Consider the following 13,385-nt stretch of genomic DNA (forward strand, 5'->3'; position numbering starts at 1 on the left):
AAAGAAGTTGTTGGAACTAAATTCCAAGCACTTTCCTTGGACAAAGGAAAGGAGAAAGCAGCGTCTATCTCTTCATACAAAGATGCAATCCAAGTTGTAAAGGATGGCACTACCAGTGGTTGGGGGCACATTGATATTCCTACCAACAACAAGAACAGAACAGGAATTGGATTCTTTCCGACATCATCAAAAGCTATCCCAGGGATTGAGGTAGTTCTCCCAATTCAAGAAACTTTCTGCAGTGGAGGTTTTCTTCAACCTGTTCAACAAACAGTCAATACCATCGGTACGGAAAACACCGATGAAGAGGAATGGTTATCCTATCTTAACAAAGCAGGATATATCTCCCTACCAGAGTCTGATCCACCTTGCTGTTATCCGACTAAAGGATCTGAAAGTAAGACTCAACCAAGCAGGGATGAAGTTACTGACAGCTTCACCACCAGAAGTCATGGTTCATCAGAAGAAGTTCCTCCTATCCCCGAAGAGACTTGGGATACATTAGGAGAACCAAGCGGAAAATTCGACTACATGGTGAAATACTCCGCTCCTGAAAGTTCAAGAATCTCTCTTGAAGACATTGTTCCAACTGGATGGAACATTGATTATGAGTACCTCTCTCAGCCAAAAGAGATGTATAACCCCTGTTATTCATCATCAGCATCTGGTGAAGTCATCATTGAGGATTATATCCCCAAGTCACCTTCCGAGGCTACGGATTTAGAGTTCACATATCTAGTCAATGCCATCTTGGGAGAAGAGCAAGACCAAAATACAGAAGAGGATGATCTCGAAAGTGTCTCCGACAACGAGTCTCTCCATTCAGAAGATTGGAAGTTTCCTCAAAAGAAAAACCGACATACTCCACTTGGAAATGGGTATGCTCACACCGCTCAGTCTGCTGAAGTAGAAGAAGATCGTCTGAGTGTTGCAAAGACAGTGGTTGGTAAATCAAGACCTACCACAGACCAGCTTAAGCCTAAGGTTCCAGATTACTTAGTGCATAATGGGGTTCGCCACTACTGGACAGCTGTTGAAGTTTCAACTGTTGTTCGCACTCCTAAGTAGGAACTTTCACCGTTATTTTGTCCTCTCACCATAGCCCAGGGTGAAGAGATGTTTCATAGGGCTTTGCATTTTACTATTTCTTAGGAAAATGTCCCTCTTTGCTTCGCCCAAAGCAATAGAGTTTTGTTTTATAGGGTCTTTGTTTCAAGAAATGACTGTCTATAAATAAAAATGTCATTCTGTTCCTTCGTTTAGTTTTCCCTTTTCTTTTTTCGGAAATTGGTAATCCTAAAAAACACCTTAAAAAAACATCAAAAAAATATTCCATTAACTGCATACACCGAGTCTTCCCTCGTTGTCTAAATAAAACTTATCACACATATGCAGATTAATCATAAAATACCCCGTTGAAACGTGCGACCGTATGACTTCTCCAAGCTTTGAGTTTCCTGTATTCGAGGCAGAGGAAGAAGAAGACGAAGAAATATCAAAGGAAATTTCACGGTTACTTCAACAAAAGGAAGAGGCCATTCAGCCATACAATGAGCCTCTAGAGATCATTAACCTTGGTTCCGATGGAAACAGAAAAGAGGTTAAGATTGGAGCTTCGCTCAGTTCAGAGATCAGAGAGAGTTTGATACAGCTGCTCAAAGAATTCTCAGATGTCTTCGCTTGGTCTTATCAAGATATGCCAGGGTTGGATACCAGTATAGTGGAGCATCACTTGCCATTAAAAGCAGAATGCCCTCCGGTCAAGCAAAAATTAAGAAGAACTCATCCGGAGATGGCCATGAAAATCAAAGAGGAAGTTCAAAAGCAGATCAACGCAGGTTTCCTCGTCACTTCAGAATACCCTCAGTGGTTAGCTAACATTGTTCCCGTTCCTAAGAAAGACGGAAAAGTCCGCATGTGCGTCGACTACAGAGATTTGAACAAAGCTAGCCCTAAGGATGATTTTCCTTTACCACATATTGATATGTTGGTGGACAGTACAGCAAAATCCAAAGTGTTCTCATTCATGGACGGATTTTCAGGATACAACCAGATCAAAATGGCACCTGAAGACATGGAGAAAACAGCTTTCATCATCCCCTGGGGCATGTTCTGCTACCGTGTTATGCCTTTTGGACTAAAGAACGCAGGGGCAACATATCAAAGAGCCATAGACTATTTCACCAAATGGGTTGAAGCAGCTTCATATGCAAACATTACAAGACAAGTTGTCGTCAGGTTTATCAAGAATCACATCATCTGTCGCTACGGCGTTCCTAGCAAGATAATCACTGACAATGGGTCAAATTTGAATAACAAAACGATGAAGGAGCTTTGTGAAGAATTCAAGATTGAACATCACAACTCATCTCCTTACAGACCAAAGATGAATGGAGCTGTAGAAGCAGCTAACAAAAACATCAAGAAAATCATTCAGAAGATGGTCATCACTTACAAAGATTGGCAGGAAATGCTCCCGTATGCTCTTCATGGTTACCGTACATCAGTACGTACTTCGACTGGAGCAACTCCTTTCTTCCTTGTATATGGCATGGAGGCAGTCCTACCAATAGAGGTGGAGATACCATCAATGAGAGTCTGGATGGAGGCAAAGTTAACAGAAGCCGAGTGGTGTCAAAGCAGATTCGATGAATTGAACTTAATCGAAGAAAAGCGCATGACAGCTTTATGCCACGGTTAGCTATATCAACAAAGAATGAAGAAAGCTTTCGACAAAAAGGTTCGACCTCGCACAATCAAAGAAGGCGACCTTGTACTCAAAAAGATTCGATCTTTTCTCACAGATTCGAGAGGGAAATGGACTCCCAATTATGACGGCCCCTACGTGGTCAAGAGAGCTTTCTCAGGAGGAGCCTTAATACTCACGACTATGGATGGAGAAGAATTCACCCGTCCTGTGAACGTCGACGCAGTCAAGAAATACTTCGCCTAAATAAACAAAAGAACAGCTCGCTAAGTTGAAAACTCGCAAAGAGCGACTTAGGCAAAAAAGAGCGTCTCGGTGAATCGAAAACCCGAAAGGGCGATTCAGGCAAAAATTAGAGACATAAAAAAAATATATATTAATCAATCCCGGTAGACTTAAAACCCGAAAGGGGTAGTTTACGCAAAAGTTAGGGATATATGGCAAGTAACTGTGTTCAGGACAAACTTGATCATTCAAAATCCATAGCGGAGTGTTCATCATCAGCAGGTCATCTTCTACGAAGCACGAATACAGCGCAACTCGGAGTGGAAGGGAAAGATAACGGTCGTCACGTTTCATCGTAGCCCTTTTCCCGAAAATTACCAATTTCCAACTTTGTAAATACTCCATGGAATCAAGCATTTGGCTGATTACCATTCTATATATAATAATTTGAGCCTTGTGCTTTTCCTTTGCAATCTAGTCTTATTCAGTTTCTTGGAATGCATTTTAAGTTTAAACAGTCAATTTCTTGAAACAAATGTTTTCATAAAATAAAATGAATTTACTTGCAAAAATAAAGGTGAAATTTCTTTCTAAGGTTTACAAACAATAGGAAGAATGCAAACAGTTGCTCCGAGAACGGTTGAGACTCCGGGAATCAAGTATTTCCCCATGAGGTCGCTTTGCGAACATCTCCCGATGACGGATCTTCACTTCAATTCATATTACTTACTTCGGACAGCGGACAACTGATAACCAGATATTCCCAACAGAGTTCGAACTACAAGAAGAGGACATCTTTTGATCAACAAGAATTCAAGTCGTATCTTAGGATTTTCCATCCGCGACAATTCTATTCACATTCACTTTACATTTTATCATTGTCATAATATTCATGCATACATTACATCATAATTGCATAGCCGAATCAGGCTTTGATCCTGTGAATGCCTAAGTCATTGAGGCATGAATTCAAAGTTTCCCCTGCCAGTTCCGGAGAAACTTTTTCCTTCGAAACAACAGTTCATACACAAGGATCTCACCAAGCAAGTCAACAGATGGTAGTCTCCCTCAAAGAGATAGTTTGTTCACTTTTGGAATTCCTCAGCCGAGAATCTCCTGCAGAGCGACATTCGACAGTCTTCTTCAGATAAGATAGTCTGCTCCACATTTTGGAATTCCCTACAGGTTTGGTATTTCCCCAGCAGGGTCAAGAGGTGTCACTTCTTGTCAAAGAAAAATTCAGAATCTCCCAGCAGATCGACAAATGATTCCCCAGCGGAGTCAGCGAATGATAGTCTTCGTCCAGAAGATAGTTCAGATTCCCCAACAAAGTCAGCAAATGGCAGTCTCTTTCAGCAGAAGACAGTTTGCTCACTTTCTATCACAACAAAGTCAGCAAATGGCAGTCTCTTTCAGCAGAAGACAGTTTGCTCACTTTCTATCATAACAAAGTCAGCAAATGGCAGTCTCTTTCAGCAGAAGACAGTTTGCTTACTTTCTTTCATGACAGGGTCGACAAATGGCAGTCTCTTTCAGCAGAAGACAGTTTGCTCCCCTAGCAATTGGCAAATGGCAGTCTTTTCCCAAGAAAAGACAGTTTGTCTGTTAAATACTCAAGAGATCGACAAATGGCAGTTTTCTTCGAACAGTTTGTCTGTTTCTGGGATGTTTAACTCCCCACAGAGTCGATGAATGGCAGTTTTCCTCTTAGGAAAACAGTTCGTTGATTCCCCAGGCATCAGTTGACGAATGGCAGTCTTCACCCCGAAAACAGTTCGTCCGCCTTCAAACAAAGTCATTAGCCCCTCAAAAGATCATGAGGCCATATGACATTCTTTCAAAGACGTCAAGTCAAAAGGGAAGATGGTGAAGTTTCTTTACAGCCGTCAAATGGCATCTTATCTCCAAGCACTGATAAGAAGTTTGACGAGGAAACAAACCTTTGAAGTTTCTTTACAGCCGTCAAATGGCATCTTATCTCCAAGCACTGATAAGAAGTTTGACGAGGAAGCAAACCTTTGAAGTTTCTTTACAGCCGTCAAATGGCATCTTACCTCCAAGCGCTGGTAAGAAGTTTGACGAGGAAACAAACCTTTGAAGTTTCTTTACAGCCGTCAAATGGCATCTTATCTCCAAGCGCTGATAAGAAGTTTGACGAGGAAACAAACCTTTGGAAATTTTCTCTTTATCTGAGATATTGTCCAAACGCAACTGAGACCAGTTTCGAGATTTGGACATCCGGAACGAGAGGAGGTTGTTTACCTTTTTCTAAGTATCAACACTTAGTTAAAAAAGATGGATTGCGCATCCTACATTGCCATCCATTCACCAGAATCCACATCAACTATTTCTGCAGGAGTTTGTCTCCTCATCCCCCGCCAAGTGCGACAACGTGATCAAGTCATGCAAAGATTTTATCATCTCAGGAGCGCCCAAAATTCGGGCATTCTTTGATATTTAAGTCTCTTTTACGCAGGAGAGATCGAGATCTCAATCTCTCTCCCTCCAGATAAAAGAAACTTAAATAGGGGCATCTGTCATACCCTAATTTTTGACCCCCCTGAGATGACATATCTTCAAGATTTTCATTAAGTCAAAGCAAGTACCCAGAGCAGCCTGACATTCAATCAAGGGTGTTCAAAGACAAGAAAACTCAGGCAAAGGATCAATCAATAGAGGGATTAGTCTCTAATACAATCATAAGACTCAAAAGCCTCATTATTACACCTATGATTGATTAAGACACCCAGTCATCTAAGCACAGGATTACTCAGATCAACAGACTAGGGTTTGGAGCCTATCAAGGACTAAAATCAGGGATCACTTTTGGGAAACCCTAAAAAGCCCCAGGGAACCATTCAAAGACATCAATCATCTTCAAATAACTCACATGACAAGATCCACTGGACATTACACCTCAGTTCAAAGTCTACAGTCATCATTGTCCTCTGGTCGACAATTAGGGTTTTTGACCTAATTCACCAAGATAGTTGACTTTTAATCAGGGCATGAATCCAAAACTCAAGACATGATTCAAGAGTCTCTACTACCTCAATATAATCCATTTACATCATTCATTTGAGGATAAGATCTTGTTTCTACACAAAAGTCCAAAAATTCACTTTGTCAGGCAAAAGTCAACTGTATGGGATCACCTTTGACTTTTAAGGTTTTTGGTCAAAAAATGACTTTCAAAGATCAATATCATCAATATATGGATATTAAAGTCATTTGACCAAAGAAATTCAAAGAAATTCATCAAGGAGCAAAAAGTCGGGAATTAGGGTTTTTGAAGGCATGGTGAGAACTCAAAATTTCACCTACACAACTCAAAAAACTTCCAACATGAAAGTTGTAGATCTTGCAAAATAAAACAACATCTTACAAAGGAGCTTTTTTCAAAAGATCAATCATTTATAAAGTTTTGGAAATTTTGAAGTTTAGGTCATAAACACTTAGAAATTTTTCTAAGTGTTTTAACCTAGTTTTCATCCAACTTTGGGCTCATTTTTCACAAATTTCCCAAATGATTCTGAAGAAGACATAAACTAATGATTTAAAGTAGATGTTTAGGGCTTTCCAAATTGTGTTCAACCTTCTCCAAATTCAATTTGAGCTAAGAGTTATGCTTGTTCAAAGTTGGCCTCATGAAGTAAAATTATAGGTCATGAACACTTTTGGACTTTGCAAATTTTGTGCAAATAACCTCTCTTATGGATGCTACACGACCCATAACACATCTGAAACCATGCCATGCATTCATTTTCACCATGCCATAAGAATTGAAGAAGATTCTAAAAACAAGAACATGTGATTATGTAATGATTACATTTGTGAATTTATGGCAAATTGATGAATCACCCAAGGAATCTTCTCATCAACCAATTAGAGCTCACTTTGCATCTGAAATGTCCCCTAAGATCAGATAGAATCAATGGATAGGGGAAGCTAGCCCGAAAATGCATCATTGCATTTTGGAGATTCTTTGAATTTCTTCATGGCTAAGAAACCAAACTCACTACACTAAGCAAGCTCACCACAGCCAATTGATCTGCATCCATTTGCCTATAAATACAGAGGCATTCCTCATTCAAAAACACACCAAAGCAACCATATTCCTTGCTTTCTCTTTCTCTTCTCATGTTCATTGTTTTTCAAAGTTCTTTGGCAAGAAGAATCGATTTCTTCAAACCAGAGCTCATCTTTGGGAAGTGAACATTCTAACATCTCAAGGGAGGTCATTTGAGGTGATCCAAGCACCTGGATCACTTCTGTAAGTGGAGGAACACCATTGTTGCTCTCACTTTGGAGAATTTGCAGTTGGAGGTCCATGGAGTAATTCAGGAGGTTCCGAGCCAAGCCAATCATCCAGGCACACTCCTCAGGTCATAGTGAAGCTAACCAGATGGCTGCAGCTCATCTGTAACTCAAGAATCAACACCCTCCATGTTCACTTGAAGCTGAAATCGAGGGAGGTCCATAGAACAATTCAGAAGGATTCAGGCTGCAATAAGCATTCAGTTAGCATCATTGAGTCTCAGGGAAGCTATTGAGATCATTCATTCAAGCCCAGGTGCTCTCCATCATCCTCACGACCTCCATTTTCAGAGGTAAGTTTCTGAACTCCACCTCTTTAATTTAAGCACTCTTTGTGGTAAAGCTCGATTCTATCTTGTTCAGCATCATCAGAGGATTGAAAACCCTATATCATCATTCATTTATTCATCTTGTGCATCATTTAATTTTAAAATTAGGGTTTATGTGTTCTTCGTGTTCATAATGAAATTCGTTAGTTACACTTAGAATAAATGAATTCTGAGCCCATAATCATGTTCCTTGTCCAAAAACGAGTGAGATTGATGTTTACATCATGCCATTTAGTTGAGAAACCAGAGAGTTAGGAATTTGAAAATCTGAAGCTCGAGGAAGAAGATGAACATGGCGCGCGTAAAATTTGAATTTCCTGGCTTATCTGAAAATATAATATATTGAGTGTATATAGTTAACAATCTGCGCGCGCAGCTCAGTTGGTTAAGTTTTGAAATGTGATCATGAAGGGCGTGGGTTCGAACCTCTCTAGGGCCAAACCAATTTTTTAGCATCCATTTTCATTCCTTTTTTATACAAACTTCACACAATTAATAAACTTATCAAATTAAATCATTTTCACTTCATTTTTCACACACTTGCTATTTAATATACTTACTTTGTGAATAATCAAAATAATCATAAAAATATTATTTATTTCATGTATTTTAATTAGGTTTAAAATAGTATGTTTTAAATGTTTTCTTAAATACTTTAAAATATATATTTTCATTTTGTTTTAACCTAATTACTTTGTGAATAATTTTATGATAAAACCCTAATTATTTAGGTCTTAATTGGGTATAGATTTCATCTTTGCCTTAATTAAGTTGACTTTTGTCAATATTCAAAACTGTTTTCAATCTCTGATTAAACGGATGATTAAGGTTTTCAAACAACAAAACCTTGCATCATTCCAAATCATCTTTCAAATTGCTTTTACACCAGTACTGTAAAGTACTGGGCCTCTAATAGAGTGTAAGTCCCAAACACCTTCTCTTCTTAGCTTGTTTTCAAAACTGTATTTTCAAAATCTTCTTTCTGTTTTCAAAACATTCTTCTGGTATTTGAAGGGCATTATTCCCGGTGAAACTCTTCAGATACCTATGTGACCTTTGTCCATCTTCACTTCTTCTGTTTTCAAAAACCATTAACTGTTTATCATATATATATATATATTCAACTGTTATCAACAAAACAACAAAAATTACTGTTGAGGCTCTGTACATACTTCTTCAATGGCCTCCACTCCATCCAGGTTAGGCTTTACAAGCTTTCAATTTACAGTCTTTATTTAAATTACTGTCAAATATAAACTGTGCATATATTAGTTTAGAACTACGTTTGAGTATAAACCTTAGGACAGTTAAACTATATATATATTATAGGAATATGGCCTAGGATTGAGAATGTCTTCCCGGTGAAGGCTCTTTCCTAATTAGAGATCCGTAGTTCAAACCCCCAAGATGAATTATTCCCGGTGAAACATCTTGGCAAAAACCTTAGAATCCAAAAAAATAGGACACATCCACCCAAAGAGGAATTATTCCCGGTGAAACCTCTTACCCATTTGCTTAGAGCCAAAATAAGTTCAAAACCACATAGCTTTCTCTTGTGCTATAACAAGGACCCTCGATTAGCCTCCTCTTGGGCTTTATACAAGGACCCACAGGCTTCTTAAAAGCATTTCCAGCTTCCTCTTGAGCTTGTATACAAGGACCCATCAGGTTTCTTATAAACATAGGAACAGGTCTTTAGTCACCTTCTAACATACCCTGGTGAGTTTCTTCCAATTTAAACCAGACTTTAAACAAGCTAAGTTTGTCTCAATTTTGCATTGAGTACATTTTTGGAATGAGAGACATGGACAGTCTCTGTCACCCTTATCTTCATCAATCTTCCTTAGTAGAGTCTAGGATCTATGTTTGTTTTCTTCTCAGCATGTGTCAGCCTTCATCTTGGGCTTTAAACAAGAAGTCTCCATTAGATAATCTTTCTGCCATCCATTTTTCAATCATAAAATCCCTGGAAAGGGTTAGCTTCCAACACATTCTTTCATCTTAACAAAAATCCCTGGAAAGGGTTAGCTTCCACACATTCCTTCATTTTAACAAAACCCCTGGAAAGGGTTAGCCTCCAAAGTCAATTAAAATCAATCCAATCATTTCAACAAAATCCCTGGAAAGGGTTAGCCTCCAATATCAGTCTTTCAAAACCAAAGATTCATTTCTCTTAGGAGATAATTTCCCCAAAAGAGTCAAAATCCCTGGAAAGGGTCAGCCTCCAAAAACATGATAAAGTCAGTCTTTTACTAAATAATTTCACCAGCTGAGTCAAAATCCCTGGAAAGGGTTAGCTTCCAAAGAAAAACAGTCTTTTAATAAATAAAACCTCCTCAGTAGAGTCAAAACCAACAAAAACAGTTAGCCTCAACCTTGGGCTTCATACAAGGCACCCAAACAATAAAACTCCCCTGTCAAGAGTCAGCCTCAACCTTGGGCATTGTACAAGGCAGATAATAGAGTCTCCCCAGTAAGTTATTCATCTCTCAGTAGCCACAACCTTGGGCTTTGTACAAGGCAGATAAACCATATTTTCATGTGTCAAAGATTCCTAACACCTAGGATCTTTTCCCCATAGAGTCATCCATACTCAGTTTATTTAAGAGTCAGCCACAACCTTGGGCTTTGTACAAGGCAGAAAATAATGTTTTCCCTAGCTAGAGTCAGCCACAACCTTGGGCTTTGTACAAGGCACAAAAATAGAGTAATTCATTCAATTATCCTCAGCAATCAGCCACAACCTTGGGCTTTGTACAAGGCACACAAATAGAGTCTCCCTAAGTAGAGTCAGCCTCAATTCTGGGCTTTGTACAGAACACAAAAATACCCTGTAATTAATCCCCAGTGGAGTCATCTCCCAGAGTCAATAATATTAATTAATCAATCAAAAAGCCTCAAGCTTGGGCCTCATACAAGCCAGCTAAAGTCAAATCTTTTATACAGTAGATAGACATAGCTTATCTCTATAGAGAGATATTTTTACTACTCTACCACATTCAAACAAACAAACATTTCAATTTCAATTTCAATCAAAGTCTCCCATTTAGGACTCTGAAAGACATGCTCTGGCACATCCCCAGACTTGTACACTTTCCCTAATTTGGACGAGCATCTTTCTTTCATTTAAGAGGCATCTGACTGGCATACTTGCACACACAAGTAAGGTCCCCCTCTTGAATGAAATGAATCCAGTTATTCTGTCACACTTTTAAATGTTTGTGGTAGAATAGTACAAATACCTCTCTGTAAAGATGATTTCATGTCTCTTTACTGTAAACAGAGATTTAATTCCAAGCTTCAACCTTGAGCTTCAAGCAAGGCACCAAAAACAATTAATTTCCCTAGTTAGTTCCCCGAACTACATTAAGCTCTGACTTCCACTAGGGATATGTAGGCATGAGGTTCACAAGGAATCTCAGCGAGCTAATAAAATACCAAAAAATAGTCAGTCTGTCTATATGTCTGTCTTTCTTAAATCAATTCAATTCTCTCTCCTAACACAAAGGAGAAACTTTCCCAATCATTAGCAGCAAACACAATCACAATGACACAGAGAAGGTTCCTGTAGAGTACTACAGATATGTAGGGTGTTTAAACACTTCCCTATGTATAACCGACCCCCCGGACTCCAGAATTTCTAGTCTAGGTGAAATCCCCACACTTAGCAAACTCCTAGGGTTTAGTTGAGATCTTTTTTCCCCTTTCCTACTCGTAGGACAAATAAGAAAGTTCGTGTGATATCGTAGGAAGAACTGAAATAAAATTCATCCCACCACGGGCGCATTCTCCTTCCAAATTTCGCGTGAAGGATTTAGCGTGCCGTCCTCCCAAGTGAAACGGGAAGGTAAAAGAAAACGACACCACAGGTTGACTCAAGGTACAATTCGATAACAAATAATAAAATTGAAAACAAATCCATATAACAAAAATTCAAATTACAAATATAAAAAAAATTATATAACATCAAAATACAAACGAAATGTACGTTTACCATATGAGCAATTTCAACATTCTTCATGTATTCTTTGGCTTCTTCACTTCTAAGATATTGTTCATAATTAAATTTAAAATGACTAGCTGTTGAATGCAGTATAGGGCAAGCAACAAGAAAAGATTTGGAAATATTGATCCGGGAATTATCGTCCTCAGAGATGGAGAGATGCCATTCAACAGTTTCTACGGTTTCGAGCTTGGGTTTGAATGAGCAAAAAGTAAACAAAGATATAGACAGGAAAGAATAACAAACACATTCTTAGAAGAGAAAGAACTTATCAGGAATGTAAATATATTCACTCTTCACAAACATACACTTACCAACCCATTATATTCAACCTACGATACTCGTCTATGTCATCACGTATCTCTCACATAAGCGTCCATCTCTGGAGCACAAACGAGATCATCTCACAACTAAGGTTATCTCTAACGCGAAGTCGCGAGAACATCTGTATTCTCACGTCGGCGATCTCTCGCACGCCGCTCAAACACGAAAGCATTACGTACAAATACAAACGGTGAATGCTAGCTCTAAATCTATCTCTAGAGTTCAGAACCAACAGATTATCATCCTAGATAAGGATTCAAGAAGTTTATCTCTAAAGCACCCCAAATCCCCAGCATAGAGCAAAAATCCAGGATAACATCAACACAGATTCGTAAAGCAAGTTAAACATAACATTATAATCGGTAAATATACATAAGATTCAAGTAAATATACAAACAAACCCAACCAAAGAGAAATACACAAAGAATAAGAGAAATGAACCGAAGATCTCCCGGTTTGTCAGCTCCGTTCGATGCTCAATCCACCCCCGATCATCCTTATGCAACCTCGGAAGTTGTTTTCTAAGCTAATTTTGATCTAAGAATGAAGTTGATGGTGTTGGGACTCAAAAATACCCAACCCATTACCTAAAAATGTGATTTTGGCCCCTTTTAACGAGCTGCTGTCATAGCAGGTCCGCTCAGCGGACCCCCTCCGCTCAGCGGACTCAAAATTTTTTCTCCGCTGGAGCTCCGCTCAGCGGACCCCCTCCGCTTAGCGGAGTCTGCTAAAAATCAGATTTTGTTTTCGCCATAACTCGAGAACCGTAACTCCGAATTGCGCCCGGTTCGAAGCGTTGAAAAGCTTATTCAATGCTCTATCCAATAATGAATGAATGGAAACCAAAATGATGATTTTGGTCATCCTTATTTTGAGTCTTTGGAAGTCCGCTTGATGATGGCTAAGCGGGCTTGCACCAAAACTGCGAAATCGAAGCCGTGCCTTTGACACTTTATTCCTCAAGGCTCCAATAAGCATGAATACCTATAAAAACAAAGGAAAAACTATCAAATGGTATAAAAGTATATGAAAATACAACTATTCACAAAGTATACGTATTTATACATAAAACGGGGAATTATTCAAACGGTATTAACAAAAGTATCGATAAGTGCCACTATTTACATACACAAAATAAGTACATTTTGGCACTTATCAAACTCTCCCCAACTTGAAACTTTGTTTGTCCTCAAACAATGTTAAATAAATCAAAGAATCAAAAGCAATAAACCAAAGAATCGTGAATCAACAAGTTTTGAAAACCAAAAACAAATGTATGGCTTAATACAAAAACGTATAAACAAAGTAAATACTTACCACTATCCTACAACGACAACATATAAACGAAACTAATCCTAAGTTCAAAAAACATACAAAACATTCTAACACAATACATGCTTACATCATGAATCACACCTAGTAAAAATTCATCAATGGATGAAGAACACACAAAGGTAAAAGACTTTTAACACTCATCCAA

Source organism: Vicia villosa, linkage group LG3 (assembly GCF_029867415.1).
Source record: "Vicia villosa cultivar HV-30 ecotype Madison, WI linkage group LG3, Vvil1.0, whole genome shotgun sequence".
Lineage (NCBI taxonomy): Eukaryota > Viridiplantae > Streptophyta > Magnoliopsida > Fabales > Fabaceae > Vicia > Vicia villosa.